The following is an 18,383-nucleotide window of genomic DNA, read 5'->3' as shown; positions in this document are numbered from 1 at the left end:
TAAAACAGCCTTCCTTCTTCCTTTCCTTTCCTTCTTTCTTTCTTTCTCTCCCTCCTTCCTTCCTTCCTTCCCCTATCTCATATTATTTAGAGCAGATGCTCAGATTAAAAAAGGTTTGCTATACATCAAACATGGATGGTAGAGTTTCTCTGATAACTTACTACTATCTTTCATTTAACAGCCTGTACTCTCTTCCTATTTTGGGCCTCTTCTTCTTTTTCTTCCTTTAGCTCTTCTTTGCCTGACTCCAGCATCTTGGCAGGACTATCTTAGCCCTGCTGAGCTAGACCGAACACAACATACAGTTTGGCAACAGAGTGGCATGTTTATTCCCTGCTGAATCCCTATTCCTTGTTTGCACATCCGCTGTACCAGACACAGGAAGTTAATTAGCAGCATGATGCTGTGCTAATTGTGTTAATTTACAAGGTTTTAGTCAAAAAGAATCATGCCAGGGCTGGCACTGCTGTCAGGCTTCCGGCTTAATGATTAAGAAATACTGAAAACAAGGTGGGAAGAATTGCAGTAATTACACTAATAATTAATAGAGCAACGGGATTAATTTGTAAATATATTTTATTGCAATAGCGCTGATATGAATTTGGATTATTTAAACTGGAGGCTGTTGACAAGCTTCAGGTATGCTTTCTCACTTAGTCCCAAGGATTTAATAACATAACTTAAGCCCAATACTAAAAGTTTTATATGAGATTATGAATCCTCAGCTTAGTTAAAAAAAGATGGGACTCAAGCAATATGTTTATCGGGTTCGTGAAAGCTATATTTTCACAATTTCAATTAACTGTAATTTATAGAAGCATCTAATTTCATTAAGAAATTATTGGCAGTTTCTTCACAATATTTCACATTATGTTGGAAACAGCAAGAAAAAAAATCACAAGCAGGGTATTTATTAAATAGTGGGAAAAATTAAAGAGACACTAATGCATTAACCTCATAGTTCTTTTTAACAAAAATCTTTCCTTTATGCTTACATCTTTGGAGTTTTAAGTTTTCAGAAATTATAAAACACAAAAGGCAGGAAATTCAAGCTTCTAGAATAGATTAAAGCTTCTCTTCTTTGATAAAAATAAGCACCATATACAAAATTTGGAAAGGGATTTATTTAACTGCAACCTTGCTGGCAAACCACTGGCATATATATTTTCCCTGAGAAAGTATTTTTAATTTTCATATGGGTGCTACTATTTTATAAAAGGAATCTGTTCTGACCTAGGCTTCACAAAATCACGAAACAGACTCCTTGTCTGACAAAACCCCTTTTTATTTGGCTAATAATTTCTATCATTCGTATCCAAAGTCCCGGTAAACAGACTTTCAAGGGTGATTTGCAGACACAGACTTTAGCAGCTTGGAGAGTTGCCGGGCACAACACTTGTACAAGGAAATACTTGGCAAGGTGTTTTTGGGAGTCACTATCTTAGATAAGCAGATATTCACACTAATTAATTTTTGCTCCTATTTATTCCCAATGGGAGGAGCCATTCACCTGTGCCTTTACTCCCAGAGTCAACCCTTGTTCCTTAATTCAACTCTTGTTCCACCCTTCTCCTGATAGCTCTGTGCATGCATACATCGGAAACAGTCTCTAGCTGTTCTTCTGCCCCACTGATCTCCAACTCCAAAGGCAGCTGATAACTGTTGGATGGCCCTGGCCCCATCTCTGCCTCCAACGCCGAGCACTCATCAGAGCCTTCCCCATATTGACTGGCCCATATTCCTCCCCAACCTCCTCACTGTTTGAGTCTGCTGCCAGCTCTGCTGGCCACAGGCGGGCCAAACATAATCTAAGTGATCAAAATTTGGTACTTTTTCCATTTATTTCAGAAACAAAGTGATGTGCCAGTTTGAAAAGGTAGTTATTCCCGACTTGCCCCCAACAATCTGGGTCCTCATTTTACAGACCTCGTAAGGATGGAAGGCTGAGTCAACCTTGAACTGGTTAGACTCAAACTGCCAAACTGCTGGCAGCCAGCAGAATTATCCTGGAATACTGCCTTCAAACCACCATGACTCCACAGTAGTTGTGGTGACACATGGTTTGATACCTTCCTATAGAACTTCCTGACAGAAAATAGATTTCATGGTTGTATCAGCCCAAACCATGGAACTGCTTGAAAGCTGGCATGAAATTTTGACTGCCTGCTTTCTATGAAACACAATGATACCTATCCACCCCACAAAGTTCCACTCTTGTTTCATCAGTTTATATATGTTGCTCTGAAAGACATCCAGGAGCTTTGGGGCAAACCTGAGATGAACAATATTTTAATGAACAATGGTTTCTGTGGGAGCTAACTGGGCTGAGCCTGAGGGAAGGGTCATATGCGTCTTAAATCAGGAATCCCTTCACACCTGCAAGAGTTCTAAGTCCAGCCCACCTTGAATTCCTTTCTATTCTTAACTCCCATGCATTTCCCTTAATGGTCACTTGGCCAGATTCTTGTACACAACTTAAGCTTGCAATAAATCTTTATACTCATTTGAACTGCCTGAATCTCCTGATTTCCTGGGCGCTTGACATTAATTTAAAGAATTCAAGGTGGACTGGACTTAGATTTCTTGTGGGCACGAAGGGACTCCTGACTTATGACACGTTTAACCCCTCCCCCTCGGGCTCAATCTGGTCATCTCCTACATACTGTGCCTTTTAAACTTTCCTTGAATCCCATTTTTACCCAACATTTTTTGGTGGTTGAGTCTTGAACACAGACTTAAGCTAAAGCAAAAGTGATGCAGAATACTATTATGCTGGGGCCTCTTATATTTTCTAGATTATTTTAATCCCATGCAATTGTAATGATTTTGACAGAACAACAACTTCTGGGAAAGTTCTTTGCTATCTTCTCCATCTTTCTTTTTTCCCCCCTCCTGACAATCAGCTGTAGATACGATCAGCTGTGCCAGGATTCCCCTTGCTAAGGCCCAGGAAGGCAAAAAATGGAGGGAGGAACTCAGCCTCCTCCTCCATTTTTTGCCTTCCAGAGCCCCAGAGGAGCCTTAGGGGAGCCAAAATGCCCCCCCCCCGAGGCTCCTCTGAGGCCAGGAAGCTCCCAAAACGGAGCTTGGAGGGGTGCTGTGCGCCCCTCCCATGCTCTGTTTCTTTTCTTCCTGAGCCTTAGAGGAGCCTTAGGGGAGCAAAAATGCCCCCCAGAGGCTCCTTTGAGGCTAGAAAGGTCCCAAAAAATGGGTGGGAGCTGCAAAAAAAGCCATGCCCACCCAGTCACATGGCCACACCCACCAAGCCACGCCCATAGAACTGGTAGTAAAAGTTTTTGAATCCCACCACTGATTTGAACGCAGAGGAAAATTATGGATACAGACTTAAAAATATAAATGTATATTATCACTTATTTAGCACTTTGCAATTTTTAAACTGTTCCACATTCAACACCTTGAAGTAATGTATAACACAGTTACTCCTATATACTGTATTTCAAGTAAAATCTGAATTCACAGCTCAGTCCCTAGATAACAAGGGTGGGTTAATGTAGTGTCTGTAAGGAATGCCCCTGTGTTTGTGGACATTTATCCTGGTGCTTATCTGCCACCTGTTCCCCACCTGATCTTTTCTTTTTTACATTAAAGCCTTATTTAAAAATAGTTTATTTTGAAGAATGCCTCTTAGGATGCACCTTATAAATCTGATGGGTTGCTGAAGTTGTGCTTTGTGACTGCCTACTCAAGACCACGTTAAGAAGTTGGCCAACACTCCGACATCCCAATGTTTTGTCAGCAGCCAAATTCCCCCTAATGCCTGTTCTGTGCAAGGCCCATGGCAGCCATTTGTAGTTGCACTTGTAATATACTTTAAAATTTTCAAGGGTGCGCACCAGGGCAAAAAACTTGGGGAATCTATGAAATGTCTTCTAACAGAAAAACTATGAGCATACACAAGCTGGGTGTTTGTAAGTGTGTGCAGACGTATGCTGTATCCATGTCTATAGCTATCTTGTATTCTTGCACAATTGACAAGACCCAGCTTGTTGTGCTCTTTGCGCACAATATAAATGGTAACTATTGACTTCAGTCTACAGTCTCTCTGATCACTCTGTTTCCTGTTATATAGGGCAGAAGATACTCTCCTTTCTTCTGTCTTAGGCTGTGTGAACGACATGCTAAACTCCTCGTCTTCTACCGCTGTATTCCCTGCATAAAGAATAGGGTAATTCAATAGGCTTTTTTGAATATTTTAATAGGGTAAGAATTAGAAGCACTTACTGGCATCACCCACACTCCAAAGCAGTCTGTGGCAACAATTTTAGTCATGTTAATGGAGCTTGATTGTATTTGATATTCTTTTACACACAGGCAAATACAAACTGAATGAAGATTAGAGGGTATACATGAGTGAGGGAAAAGTGGCACGCAAATATTAATGTAATGGCTAACTTGGTGTAAAACAGTCTATCTTTTTCTGCCTCTCTCTCATATACACATACACATATATAAATACACAATTTAAAATATGTATCTATTTTTTAAAAAATTGAGCCTTGAAAAACAAGTCGGGTTTTCATTGTATTCATCCTCTGGCATAAATGTTCACATGCATCAAAACTATTTATTTGGCATAATTACTAGATAGCCCATTGGTTTCAGATTGCTATCTGAGCTGTGGATTTACACTCTGCACAATAATTGAAAGTTTATTTATTGACGCACGTTAAGTACCAGTGCATTTAACAAAGGTTGTAAAAGGCAGCGTTTCAGAAGTTATAATATGAATTTAAGGGAAAGGGCCTGTTTTCCTAAACTAAAGTGTAAACTTTTCCTCTATTAGTTGTATTACTTAGCGGCATTTGAAAGTTAATGTTTAATTACAAAATCATTATCTGTTTTAAGTGGTTTTATTCCAGCATCGGCAGCTGCACCAAGGCTGGCAGATCAAAGATTAAAAAGAAGGAATATTGTGGGATAAAGCTGTTATGGTCTGAAAAAAGTTGGCAAGCTGCATAATTATTATAAAATAAGCAGTAATAGTAACTGTACTCTGCTCTCAAGCAATTTGTATTGAAATAGAGATCAGTGAGGCTAAATTTGTATCAGTATATTAATATTTGACCTCTGACATGGGTAATTTTATTAGTATATCTCTATTTGTGATAAAAGATAAAAACAACAAAAAAATGATACTAAAGACATAAATACTAAAGACAGGAAATATCCTCTCTAAGAATGAAGATATGAAAGAGTTCAGTTGTGAACACAGAAAACCCTCAATTCCTTTACAGATGATATCATTAGCATATGTAAATGGTTCTAGAAAAATCTTTCTTGTACAAATGAGGGTCCATTTTTATATTTTTGCTATTGTGCAAATTAAAATAATCAGAACTGCTTCAAATCAAGCGTTTTCTTTCCTTCCAGGTGTTTTCACCATTTCATTATCTATAATTTAAAAGGAAAAAAAAAGATGTCATTTCAGAATATTTTATGGAATTTGCACAAAATACCATATGTAGAGATATGCCAGAAACTTCATAAATGTGCCCTGTTCCCTGCTTTAAATTACCTCTAAACTTGTCAAGACTAAAGAAGATACATTTTAGAATTAATTTAGAATTTAGAAGTGCTCCATTCGGCAAATGCAGATGGACAGTATCTAACACGAAATAATGCAAACTGTTCAAAATTTAATGAATGTCTAAATAGGAAAGTAATCCAGAACCCAGTCCTCTTAATCAGAGAGAGAGAGAGAGAGAGAGCACCATATACTTTTTGTTTTCTTGTGTTTTAAATGGTTTAGTAGAAATTATCGTTGAGTTTCTTCTATAACCACCTTTGCTATTACTTGGTGCTTTTATTCCAACTTGTGTGATCAGAGGGATTAATTGCTTTTCAGATTAACCATTAAGCCAAATATATTAAGATTGGCCACTCCAGTAGCAAAAGAAAACAAAACAAAAAGACTTGCTTTTCCTGTAGAAAGAAGAAAATGGAGGAAGCATACAAAAGCCCAGAAAAGAGTTGAAAAATCTTGAACCCTTTCATGCTGAAGGCGTACTGCTTTCTTCCCCTTCTTCTCACGAACATTAGTTCGGTATGAATCGAGGCAAAAAGAAACAATTGTCTCTCCATCTGTGTTAATTTTATGTCCTTGCCATTGTACCATCAAAGAATTCAACATAACGTTCTGTTCATTTTAGGCTGTAAATAAGTGCTGTGCTAAATAGGGCTGGTCTACCGAATTAAAGGGCAAAGAGCTAAAGCTGTAAGTGAGACATGCATCCGATTATCCATTAGAAGCAGACTGATGGCAGCTTTGCCTGTGCATATTCCTTGCCAAAGCCACTGGCCTTGTCCCTTGCTCCCCACCATATGTACAAGTGCTCATTTCCAGTAATGCCCTTAAACAAAAATCAGTAATTGGAAATTTCACAACTAGTCACTTATCTGTCGTGTGCAAAACCAACATCTTTTGTAGGTGTTTTCTTCTTCCTTTTTGACATGTAAAAATTACCTTTTTTTTCGTTTTCTTTTTGCAAAAGTTACCCCCGTACTTTATTTACTTGGATATTTTTTTTCATTTTTAAAATAGAAAAGAAGCAGAGAAATAGAAGCAGTCACTCAGCAAGGACATACTGGCCCAAAGACACTTGATGCAATAGGGATCTTCACTCCCACAAATGACCACTTTACTGTGTATCTTCCTTCCATAAAATCTATCAAGCCACTAGATATAGAGAGGTAAAAGACAGCAGAGCAAACCATTAGATTTAAGTAATATAAAAGACAGGGGGAAAATCAACTGCATATATAATTGGAATTAGTTAATTCGCATTCATTTTAATTTGTATTAAATCCACATGAAATATGGGAATGGGGACTTTTTTATTTGTTCCCCCCTGCTACCATACATTAAAAGGAAAAAGAAATGTGATAAGAAAAAGTAAAAAAAAACATAAGGTCCATATGCGGCTGAAACAACCAACTCTGAATCCCGAGCCGTTCAGAATATCTTAAGTCAACCTCAGCCTCAACCTCAAATTCATATTTACTAAAAACAGAGTAGTATACATTGATTATTGCAACAGCATAGCCTTTGTTCTATTAGGCAGTTCTATTCTCCCCGTTTTTCAAGTGCTAGGAGCCATCCAGGACTAAACATTTAGAACATGGACTATAATAATTAGTTTGAAGTGATTGAATACAGACACCTGATACCACATCAGAGGTGAAACATCCATCAACTCAGATGAGATCCCAGTGCTCAAAGATGTCAAGTGCTCTCAAGTGTTTGGCTTCATTGAACTGAAGATACTCAATATCTTTAAGAATCAGATCCTTAATAGAGACCATTTTGATTTGCAGTTCTGCAATTTTAAAAAGACAGACTTACACAAGCCATCTCTGCACAAATATATTCATGTAGGAATACACATATATTTTATATAGCTATATAGATGTATATGAGAAACCGAAAATACACGTTCTTGTAATTTGTAAGCTTCATTTTAAGAATAAGGATGGATTAGATTTTATTATTTCAAAAGGCTAGAGTTAACACTCAAACTGCCTGTTAGAATAGCACAGCAGATAACAAAGGACTTTTGAGCATTAATGGGACCCATAAATGCCTCTTTTGGCACCTGCCAGACTGCCTTCTACTCCTGATTTTTAAAATAATTCAAGTGCTCTTAAGTGTTTGGCTTCTTCGAGCTGAAGATGCTCAAGGGCCAATCTAGCATTATTTTTATGTACATGAATGCATCTCAAATAATTCTAATGTAAGAACTGTTTTAATTGGATGCAGAATAGTACTTTATTTAAAACTCTTCCTACAAACTCAGGAAAAGGTAGTTGGAAAGACAGAAAGCATTCCCAGGCAATAAGGATAAGGATGGGCTTAAGAGAAGTAAGAGTGAGCCTTCTAATAAGGTGGAGCTTCATGGATGGCCATGAGTATTACAATGGCTTGTAAGTACCTGAACAAATGGTACCTTAAAGGCCATTTTCTTCTTTCAAATATCCTTGTGGTCATTGGCCTGAAAGAAACAAGAAGTCGGCTATGCTTTTAGGTTGGTCTTTGGCCAGCACCTATATGTGATCAATAATAACAGCTTAAAATGAACGTGAAATGTCAGCATATAGGGAGAAAAATAAATTATATTTAAATGGTTAATAACAACAAGACCAATCATGATGGTAAAGATGATGATGCAACTATTCTGTTAATGCAATTGTTCTGCTCATAGAAAAAATGAAAGGAGGATGCAAAAGTAGACAAAGTGGTTGTTTAAAAGCCCAAACTACTGCTCAAGCTACTGGATCGTCTTTGACAGATTTCTCTTTCCATTTTCTTATAGGTCCTTGATTACAGAAGAATTTGCATCATGGATATTGAGGAAATTAAAGCCTTACGTTCTCCATTACTAAATAGTTTAACTTCTATAACAACACAATGAATCTTTGGCAACTTATTAGAAGATCATGTCTAAACCTATAGATTCCTAACTTTAATATGGTTACACTATGCAATTATTCTTTTTAAATCACACCTCGTGACTCTCAATTACAGTCCCAGAAAATTACTCTTACTTCCATTCCCTCACCAGCAATATTCTCCTCATTTGGATGCTTTAGCATTTATGAAAGCATTTTGGCCTTAACTTATTTAGCAAGAACTGCTGAACTCTCATACTAGCAAAAATTGATATTGAAGTGAATGTTTAACATATCAACTAGGGAACGAGGCAACTAATTAGAAAACATATGAATTGTGCTACTGTTTTTGTTTATGATAAGGACAAAATCATTTAATAAAACCAACTTTTTTGATTGAAATTGATTACAAAAGGACCACTCAATTAGAATTCTCCATAGTGGTACCTCAAGTTCTCAACATCAAGTTCCCATCCAGATGTTTTCACCTCTGATTTATACAGTGGTTTGTTATCAGTGTTTACTGCATATAACATTGGGACTATTTCTTACTCCATTTACTAATAGGTTTAATTTCTTATTAAAAAAATCAAATAATATAATCTAGCCATATTTAAGCACTTTTGTTCCTGATGATTTGGGGGGAATATTAAAAATACGCTTAGCAATGTCACACTGAAGTCAACAGGACTCAGAAGAGCTTAATTTTGATCAAACATATTCAAAACTCAGATCAACATTAAGGAGCAAAGGATTTTAAAGATTAATATCAATTGAAGCCAAATTTTTTCCTTTTCGGATTGATAGATAAACAGAGAAAAAAAACCCCACGAAACACTATTACTGTGGCAAAATTATCATATGCGTAAAGATGGAATGATTCGACACTACCCACCATGGAGGAATGGTTGATAAAATTGATAGAACTCACTGAGATGACAAACTGGTTTAAAGAAAGGACAATGTTTACATTTATTAGTGACTTAAGGACTTTGTGCATAAAAATGATTTATGTTTTTGATGATTAGACAGGATAGACTGTAGAAAGAAGAGAATCATGATGTAAATTAGGAGAGGTTAAAATATACTTAAACTTAAAACTGCTGTGAAGGAGTATTGAAACCTACTTCTTCATATCTTTCTCTTTTTTTTCTATTTTCTTCTTCTACTGCATTTTAGCTTTTTCTGTTCTTTTTTTCTTTTGTGTTTTCTTTGTTCTAATTAATTTGTATTAGTTCTTATTATTGCTTTTAATATTATGTATATGAAAAAATCAACAGTTAGTGGAAATAGTTTTTTTTAAAAAAAAACCTCCTCTCCATAATTTAAATGAGGCCAAAGACAATTAAAAGATGTAACATATGCATTACAGACAAACTATTTTTTCAATATTCATTAAATAAAGCCCACAGTATATAAGAAACAATATGAAAAATGATTTATGGTATTCCATAGATAGTTCTGTTACATGCCTGTGTTTTCAGCCAAAATGGAAATTAGATTGAAATTCAATCATTTCCAGAAACTATTTCATTAATCTTGAGTTTTACTACTAATTCTTATTAATGACATTTGACTTCTGCCATGGTAAAGGTCAGTGTTTACTAGTCAATTATGTAAATAGGGATGAAATTTGGTAATGTGCCAGAGACACTTATAGTGCAATTTTGTATATGTCTGCTCAGATATAAGTCCTCAATGAATTCCAAAGCTTTCCCACTGATATGTGACTATGTCACTGCATATTTAGTTGCTTCTGCAGAATTATGTTCACAGAAAAAAAGCTTGAGCATTTTCACTTGTCTAGAAGAAAAAAATAATATTCAAGCAAAAAAAGTATGTTATATTGGTCCATAAGGAAAAAATATATATCTCAATCTAATTTCTAGTTTTATTTAACAAACTCTGAATACTGAACAGAACCACAGAGTAGTTATAGAATGGCGATCATTCTGTGGTTTTTCATTAACTTAAAAAAGAACTTTGCATAACTCTGTGTTTACAGATTTGTAGAAAATCCTTCAGCTTTCCAAAAGTATTTGTCCTACCCATACAAAGATTAAAGTGGTAGTCTCTGCCCTTCGTTCTGCTTTTTGTCTATTTGTTGATAAGGATCAACAATCTGTTCAGCTTCTAGTAATGTCAATTTTAGTACCTGCTAGGGACCAATGCATGTGTGAAAGCCCTTCGTGAAGTTTCTATATGGTGATCTCATTACTATCCCCTAGTCATCTATTTCTTAGGAGGCCAAGTTACTCTCTTTTATTACCATTCCACCAAAGCCTTCTATTTAATGAGAGAGAGAGAAAAAAACCCGAAGTTTCTTGGGCTTTTACTGGCAAGCAGATCTGCTGGTAGCAGATTGCTGAATAAGGCAGTGGTTTTTTTTCCCCCTTTTCTTAAGTCCTAGGAACTATTAACACTAGGTTAATCAGCAACATTTTCATTTTTTCCACACTGTGCTGCTTCAAGAATGCCCCCCTCCTTTTTCCCCCCAAAAAATTTAAAACACTGCAACAAGCAGATGAATACCAACTGCCTACTTTTAATCCTGAAGATTCAACATGCGGGAACACACACACAAAATGTACATTTGATAAGTTCAGGAGGGTTAATTCTAGAGGCTTCTCTGTACTGGTGTGTTCTCTTGAAGTACATGAAGGTAAAGAACAATCTGGAAAGTTTAAAATAAATGGTAGTCAATCGCTGAGTAACTGAGTTAGTATCACTGCGCAGATTTAGAGGCCAATATGCCACACACATCTGTAATAAAGCGTATATGTTTTCCTTTCACTTTTCCACTTCTAATGTTTCTACCTAGCCCATCAGGATATGCAGCTACTTCAGTTGGATAATATAACAGTTTATAATCTAATACTTTTGGGGAGAAAATCTTTTTCCTACAAATTGGAAAAGGGTTTGCAAAATGTTTGGGTTATTTACACATTTTGATATAATTTGGTAATTCATATATTAATTTTTAATGCAATTGTACAAAGCTGTTGCATTTCAGGCTTGGAGAGAAATATTCTATAGCCATGTCTGGGTGACATGGTGCATTAATTCAATGTCTTTCACTCCTAGGACCTGCGTATAATTTAGTTCAGCCTGAAGAAAATAACTTTGATCCAAGAGAGCTGTGGGGGAAAGAAAACTACATATGAAATGAGGTTTTCTGGGTTTAGGGTGGTTTCTTATATACAAGGTGATGTATGAAGATAAACTGCTTTGGCATGCTACTGATGTAGTATAGGATTAAGAGCATAATGGTTTTAATAGACTAAATACACATATACATAGTTTATTCTCTTTCCCATCATCCTACATATTGTACAAAACACACCTCTTCGTAGGTCACACACACACACACACTTTGTGAATAGAAGTATATTTTTGAAGTATTGTATAAAAATGCATGAATTATGAAATATAATTGTCAGAGTAATAAGTACAGTTAATCACACAGCACTCCCAAAGACAATGTTGCCTAAATTAATCTGATATAGCACTAATTTTTGTTAAATTAAAAGGGCAAGGGGAATCTTGAATTAGTTGTTTACAGATCCAGCCTTCTTTTCTTCCTACAATATATTGTCTCCTCTTTGTGACAAGAGATGAGTAAACAAATTGACACACTAGAACTTCGGGGTAAAATTAGCATTCCCTTTGCTGAAATCTTTCAACTATGCAGTCCATCAACATGTTTCCTTGCCTATTCTTCCAATGAAAGGTTTTGAAATAAAATAGTTTGAGGAAGGATTTTGAAACTGCTATCACAGTTCATGTACATTTTTTTTCGACCCATAAAATACACAAGACAAACTATTATAACCCAGTAAACTGTTAAAAGAAATGGAAAAGGCCTGGAGGAAGATAGCCATTGTTGAAACTTTCTGAAATTTCTAAGGGTATATGCGAATGAATGCATTCCATACATTCAGATATCACATATCATTGCCTTCATAATCTATTATTTACCATGAAACCCAAATTCATCCATTATATTGGCATATTAAAATATGTATATACTTGAGCACAAATATTTAAACTAGTACTACTTCCTTATCATCACTATTTCTATATTGCCCCAGTTCACAGAAACAACATGCATTTTACAATGAAACTGGAGGTTTAATTCAAGGAAGGAACAGCGTGGGTGATGTGGTGTTAATATGTAAGATTTTTTTAAGGGGTACAGAGCTGAGATACCGAGCACCCAAACAGTCTACCTGCTCTATCATTCCCAAAACTTTGTATTTATTTTTCCTTTCACCCGTTCTGCTTTCAAATCAACTAATTAAGATAATATCCACAATTATATATGCTTACCATAAAGTTGGACTTCTGCCAATGCAAACAGTAAAATGATTCAATTTAAACAGCACCCTTCAGTAAGTTCGGGAATCTCTTGAATTTAGTAGATAAAAAAAAATAGCAGCTGAATATTAATTTACCATGCAATAAATTGCCAAGTATTCTTTGGTGATATTGTACTCCATACTCCATATTTTCATGGTTGAGATTTCCCTCTCACTAAATGTAAACAGTATTTTAACTAGCCAATCCAAATTGTTTTGAGCCCTCATCAAAAAGGATGTTATGATGTTTGCTTGTTTTAAGCTATATGGCCTTTCATACAGCCTGGAATACATTTGATGAACCAATAGCTGGTCTTTCATGTACTTTCCTGACCTGTATCGCAGCAAATTCTAGAACATTAAATTCTCATTGTTTGCAATCAACCTCTAATCTTTAATAATGCTGGTTTCCATATTCACAGCTTTCAGCAGCTTTCACTACACAAAAGATACACACACACACACACACACACACACACACACACACACGGTATTCAACTTTGTTCGGGTATTTTCCCACGTCATTATAGTTGTGCTTTTAAAGTTGTAGCAACATTTCGGCAGAATCTCATCTGCCATCATCAGGCTTCTGTGGCAGATGAGATTCTGCCAAAACGTTGCTACAACTTTAAAAGCACAACTATAATGACGTGGGAAAATACCCGAACAAAGCTGAATACCATACATGTAAGTACCCGCGAAAACTTAAGAAAACACATATATAATCCAGAGATCTCAGACAGCCTTAAAACAAGAACTTCTATTACTTTACACATATTCATTAAAATCTTGCCAGTGCAACAACTAAACAGCAACAGTGACAGCTAAACACTTAAGGACTTAACCACATTCCCCACCCTTATTTTCCGTAATAATGTTCAAGGCATGATTTAATAGAGAGACAGTCATTAAATATAGTTAACACATTTTTACGCCCAAGCTAAACTTAGAAATGAATGAATATTTCCTTAAGCATCCTAACACAATCAGCTCGGGTAGTTTAAAACAATTTTGCAAGGGGGCTGATTTTAAAAGTTGAATGGTTCTATTTACCTTGACAAATCAGAAAACCTTAATAGCTAGGATAAAAAAAAAAGTCTGAGATGTAAAGTGTGCTAATTAACAAATGTATACATTTTAAATGCCATTTTGCAAAGAAAGCTCCTTTCAATTATTGCTATCTCTTAAAACAAAAAGCAGACAGTACATCAACATACATGTGTGTATATCTAGTAATGTATAATCATATCCATGTCTCAGAAAGCTTTAGCAGGTTTAAAGCCCAAAGAATTATGCCTCTGTCCCTTTTGTTTTCTATGTCAATCGGGCAGCTTCTTTCTATTCATTACTGAACTGTGGAAAGGAAACACAGAGGTACTGTTTTCCTTTTAAACCATGTAATGTCTTATACCCAGATTAAAAAAAAAAAGGGACCGGTTGCTTTTTTTTTTTTTGGCCTGGTAGACAAGCTGTCGTAATTGAAACGAAGTCTAATCAGTCTCATTACTGTTTTCAGCAATTTGCACCACCAAAGATGCTTATTAGGTAACAGTGTTTAATAAACCGCTCTTTAGAAAACTACCAATAATGAGCTCTTAACAGCCAATCTTTAGCAGGAATGTAATGTGAAAAGTGTTCCTAGCACTGAATAGATTTTCACATTTAGTAGTGTCATAATTAAGCTGGAGGAATTGGTGACTGCAGTGTTAGATTTATTGCAATCTAATATACAGTCCTTCAGCCTCCAAGACTACATTTGAGAATGCGATCCTTATATTTAACCAAAATTACAGTTAATATTTCCACAGCAGATTTTAAAAAGCATCTCAACCTTTCCTAATGCTCACTCAAAACATGATTTAGGAAAGAGGTTGAAATTACAGATGAGTTTCAAAAGGCAGGTTGTATATGTTAGACATGGAATTTAAAAAGTTATTATTTTAACATTTAGTCAACTCTGTTTAGCCTGAATTCCAAAGAAAATATGTATAATATAAAAATAATTTATCATAGATTGTTACATGTGTTTTTGCAAACTTTTGTGAGCAATTCCTTACATGTTATTAATTCTAATAGCAATTAATTCTAATAATAAGCACCATCCTATAGCCACCTTGGTAATACTTAAGTAACATGACTAGGTATATTAACTCATAAAAACCCAATAATTAGTGACATAGATTTTTAAATATCAAAAGCACCACAACGATTCAGCAAGTGCTGCATAGAAATAGTTATAAATCAACTTTTTTAAAAAAAGGATCAACATGTAAACTGATAATTTTTAAAAAGTGAAAGCATTCAAGACATTCAACCCATGCTTTCATTCTCACACTGTGAGAACATATATTTGTTCTAACATACCAGGTCCTCCTAAACTATAACCCAGAAATAGATTGATGACCGAATGTATTCTCAATCTGAAAAGCAATTTTTAAAAGATATTAATATTATTTAGTTTATCTTAAAATTATTTCAAACTGACAAAAATACTTAAAAAATAGATAAAGCTAAACTCAAGTTTTTATTAATGATACATGCCATATCCCACAAACAACTTACATGTGAACTGTAGAAACTGATCTTTAAGCAAGGGTAAGACATCCATAACTGTTATCAAAAACAATGAGAACAAAGCAAAGAGTGTGCTGTTCCTTTGTTATCTCAAGCAATATAAATTATTGCAAGATAGATTTTTATTAGTCATAGTGGGAAGTTGACAGGATAGTTAAAATATAGTTAATGACCTTTGGGGCAGTTTTGGTATGGGCCACAAAGGCAACCAAATTCTAAAACACCCCATTCTATCAATCTAAATAAAGTGTTCTTAAAGGTGTTGTCTGGGAATAACACAACAGAGTTAAACAAATAAATATTTTTCAAAGTCTCAGCTTTAATTTTTAATACAGTAAATATCAATAGATATAATTTGCATAACCAAAACTGTTGGGGTCCTCAGTCACTTTTAAGAATGGAAAGGGGTCCCGAGACTAAAATGTTTGAGGACCAATCATTTAAAGGAAAGAAGAGAACTTGAGAAGAGATAGTCTCCTATTCTACCCAACCTCTAAGCAGGTGATAGGTTCCTCTATGAGATGGCTCCATAGTGGTCCAATGAGGCCACTGGGAATTTTTTTATTTATTTAATGTTCTCTTGTATGCTAAATGTAACAAATGTCAGTTAAAAATAGGAAAGGTTGCTCCTAACAAATGATTAACATTGGTGAATAAAGTACAGATACTTACAATAGTTCATTTAGTGACTGAAATTACAATGGCACTGTAAAAAGGTGACTTATGACCACCTACAACCATTGCAGTTATCTGATCACTTTATGTGACCTTCTGACAAGCAAAGTCAAGCGGACAGCCAGATTCATCTCACAACTGTGTTAACTGCAGTGATTCACTTAACAATTGAGCCAAGAAAGGTCGTAAAATGAGGCAAAACTCACTTAACAAATGTCTCACTTAGCAACAGAAATTTTGGGCTCAATGATGGTCATAAGTCAAGGACTACCTGTAAAAGTAGAATCTCTCTCAAGCAGAGCTTGAATCTTGGACAGGTTCCTGGAATCCTAATGGAATGATGTGTCATTTCCTTCTCCTAGGATCCCAGTCTACTAGCCTGGGATTTATGATGATCTCATACCAAAAACTAATCAGATCCAATCCTGTTTGTTTGTTTGTTTACATTGGCCAAGTTTGGCTACATGTTGCAATCAGCTGTAATTAATAATTGTATGTCCTAAGCAGCGAATAAAACTTAATATTGATAATTTATGTAACCATTGCAGGATATACATTAAATATTGGGAGGAGAAATGGATGACAGTGCTTCAGACCATGGCGTAGCCTTAATTATAAACTTATTCCAGAAAATAGGGTGAATTGAACATGTATACATATGTCAATTAGCCTCTGTCCTGATATTGTTGGAAGAATTAAATAATGTGCTATACTGCTCAGGATATCTAAAGTATTATCAATGAAATAATTACAATAGTAAAGTAAGCCTACATCTTTGTATGTGTAACTATAAACATGCGACACACTTAATACCTATTATTAAGAAATATTAACAAATAAAATGAATATCAGATTTTCAATAAATTTTAACAAACAAATAACCATAAAAGGCCATCCTTTAGGAAATTGCAAGGCAATGTTTATCACAGTGGGTGAAATATTTTTTAAAAAAATTATATATTAGCTTATTTTTTTTATTAATCGACATTAAAACCACTGAAGGCATAAGGCTCTCCCCACTGAAGGAATTGAAGTTGGCTATAGGATTGCCTTAAACACCATCACATAATCTAGTTGATGGAACTTGCCTCTATATCTGTATTACAAGATCTTTCCCCCTTTCTTTCTATTTTATCACCTTGACTGCCCTCTATTACAAACTTGCAGCAAAGCAAAGAAATGAGATGAGAGAAAAAGAGAGAGAAGGGAGGGAGGGAAGGAGGGAGAGGGAGAGAAAGAGAGAAGGGCGGGAGGGAAGGAGAGGAAGAGGGAGGGAGGGAGAGAGAGAGAGAAGAAGAAATGGCTAAAAAATTGAGAAAAAACACTGAAGAATAGTTGTGTACTTTACATACATAATATAAAAATCACACAAGGATTACAAGATCTGATTTATAACAAACATTCATATACATCACGTGTGTGCATTCTGAGTCTGATTGTATTATACTTTATAGTGCTGTATAAAAATTGTAGAAGTTAACTGGGAAGAGATTTGGAGAAGTAGCAAGATATGGGAAAATGAAGACCAAGGTAGGCTTATATTTAATGTAGTACATCACTTTATCTCAAAAACGGTAATTCCCAGTTACATAATTAATATTCAAAAATGCTAATCAGCTTCAGATATATATTGAAGACTATCATTACTACAAGTGTGGTTAAATGTTTAATGCTTAATTGGCAAATTGGCCATATTGTTCAGATATCAGATTTTATGACATTACTGATATTTAATGTTATTACATTTTTATTATGCTGTTTTGCATCATTCGCTTTTATCTCCCTGAGAATGTCCCCAATAACATAGCATGCATCAAAGTGTCATCACACTACATACCGGCTTCACACTAATTTCAAATCTGCCTCATTTTGCAATTATATAATTCATGTCACCTACATATTGTCCTCATAATGCATGCAATGTCATTTATATTCTTGGTGATGGTCATGTATGAGAAGAACCATCCTCAGAACATAACAGAAGATTTCAGCTAATAAATATTACAAGTCACAAGAGTGAATACACTCTTGTCCATAGAAATTTATGGAAAGGAAAAATATCCAGCACATCTCAACTTGACAAACTGAATCAATGACCAGCTTCGGCAAATCTAGATGGCTGCTCATAGATTACTCTGAAACAAGGGTGAGAAATCTATGATCCGCAGAATACTAGTGAACTGTAATTCTAAATAGCTCAATAGGACTGGGCTACTGGACCAATGGTACTTTAATTAACATTAACAAAATGTTTGTTAGGGTGGTTTGTTTGTTTTTTTGTTCCATCCCAATTTCACTGAATATATATGAATTTATTTTATAATATTTTATTTCAATTAAAGAGATTGCTGCCAGTTATCTGCTTTGGTT

At 35.3% G+C, this 18,383-nt stretch overlaps 1 protein-coding gene across 3 annotated transcripts in view; it reads right to left on the bottom strand.

Annotated features, from left to right (window-relative positions):
• FIGN (fidgetin, microtubule severing factor) overlaps nt 1–18,383 on the bottom strand; it is a 137,114-nt gene that overhangs the window by 10,625 nt on the left and 108,106 nt on the right. The window contains exon 1 of one of the 3 annotated variants that reach the window (XM_087949831.1): nt 5,804–5,864. The exons of the other annotated variants lie outside the window; for them this stretch is intronic. The gene's annotated coding sequence lies outside the window, so the exon portion shown is untranslated. Of the gene's footprint in view, nt 1–5,803; nt 5,865–18,383 lie in introns of those variants that run through there. 3 annotated transcript variants of the gene reach the window in all.

The sequence above is a fragment of the Notechis scutatus genome, chromosome 1 (genome assembly GCF_049901735.1).
Source record: "Notechis scutatus isolate UNSWTSFEM ecotype Mainland chromosome 1, rNotScu1.2, whole genome shotgun sequence".
NCBI lineage: Eukaryota > Metazoa > Chordata > Lepidosauria > Squamata > Elapidae > Notechis > Notechis scutatus.
The sequence above is the reverse complement of the archived record's forward strand: the minus strand, read 5'-3'. Positions and strand labels throughout refer to the sequence as shown.